General features: G+C 49.3%; 1 non-coding gene across 1 annotated transcript; it reads left to right on the top strand.

The window, feature by feature from the left end:
- Positions 1–141, top strand: LOC139277841 (U4 spliceosomal RNA). Its single transcript, XR_011596154.1, has one exon. It is a non-coding gene; the product is annotated as a U4 spliceosomal RNA (small nuclear RNA).
- The last annotated feature ends 1,378 nt before the right edge of the window (positions 142–1,519 follow it).

Here is a 1,519-nt window from a genome sequence, read left to right on the forward strand (position 1 = left end):
AGCTTTGCGCAGTGGCAGTATTGTAGCTGATGAGGTTTAACCGAGGCGCGATTATTGCTTATTGAAAACTTTTCCCAATACCCCGCTATGACGACTTGAAATATAGTCGGCAATGGCAATTTTTGATAGTCTCCGCGGAGACTGCATTTATAAACAAAATAGAAACAAATACATTTCACGTGGAGTTATAACTTGCACAGCAATTTCACACTAAACTATCCGCAGTCAATCGTGTGCGATGTACCATTCTTGGATTGGATGGGGTGTGGTAACTCTGCTTTGACGTGTTCGTGAGCATTTCATCATTTAATATTTACTCATAGGACATTTATTCCGCTGATATTTTTCCCCAATGCTTGCAAATGTTACTGCATTTACTTTATTTCTGTTAAACCTCGAATAAAATATTTGACTTTTTCTTTTATGGTCAGGTGAATACCATCATTCATAAATCAAAGAAAGAATACAAGCATTTAAGGATAAGTAATGTTTAAACAAAAGCAACTTCTGGGATGTTTCTACGTATCACCAAGTAAATACCACTCTCCCACTTTCTGTTTCTCTCCCTACCTCCCCCAGTTTCTGTTTTTTTTCTCTCTGTCTCTCCCCAGTTGCTCTCTCAGGAGTCACAGAGTTTCCAGATGATTTTCGTTGGCCCTGATGCTGCTATCCTCACACTGAAGCACTGACCACACTTGATCAGCTCCGCTGGGCAGGCCACATTGTTTGCATGCCAGACACAAGACTCCCAAAGCAAGCGCTCTACTCGGAACTCGCCCGTGGTGGAAAGGATGTTCCGAACGTGGCCCTCATCCTGATGGCCACCTTTGTGTGCGGCTGCATCAAGCTGTGCACCGACTCCCGGTACGCAAACACCAAGTGTCACTACGTGCTGAGGTTCTACCTGTCCCCGGTGTTGCGAAGGATGGGTCTGGCCACGCTGCTGCGAAACGCCCCCACCAGTTGGACCATGCCTGTCCACCTGTCCTTCGTGGAAAAGTTTTTCGCAAAAAACCCCTTTGACCACAAGGCCATCAAACAGTGGTCAGCACGTAAGGTCCTGGACGCCCTACGAAAGAAGGAGAGGGTGGACCCTGTCGGGTGGTTCCCTGAGCGGACTGTCGAACTTGTTTGGCAGAACATCTCATCGCCAGAGCTTTCACACAAGCACCAAGATGTAGCTTGGTTGGCGGTGAGGAGGGCCCTACCCGTCAGAGCGTTCATGCACAGCCGGCGTATCATCAACACGGCACGGTGCCCCCGAGTCGGTTGCGGGGCGGACGACACTGTCACCCATCTCCTTCAGGATTGCGCCTTTGCGACGCAGGTCTGGAAAGAGATGCAGTGGTTGCTGGCGAGGTTCATCCCGAGCAGCTCCGTAACACAGGACTCTGTGCTCTACGGGCTGTTCCCAGGGACACTCACCGAGACAGACATCACCTGCTGCTGGAGGGCCATCAACTCAGTCAAAGACGCTCTTTGGTCTTGCTGAAACTTGCTGGTCTTCCAGAGCAAGGAG

The sequence above is a fragment of the Pristiophorus japonicus genome, chromosome 12 (genome assembly GCF_044704955.1).
Source record: "Pristiophorus japonicus isolate sPriJap1 chromosome 12, sPriJap1.hap1, whole genome shotgun sequence".
Lineage (NCBI taxonomy): Eukaryota > Metazoa > Chordata > Chondrichthyes > Pristiophoridae > Pristiophorus > Pristiophorus japonicus.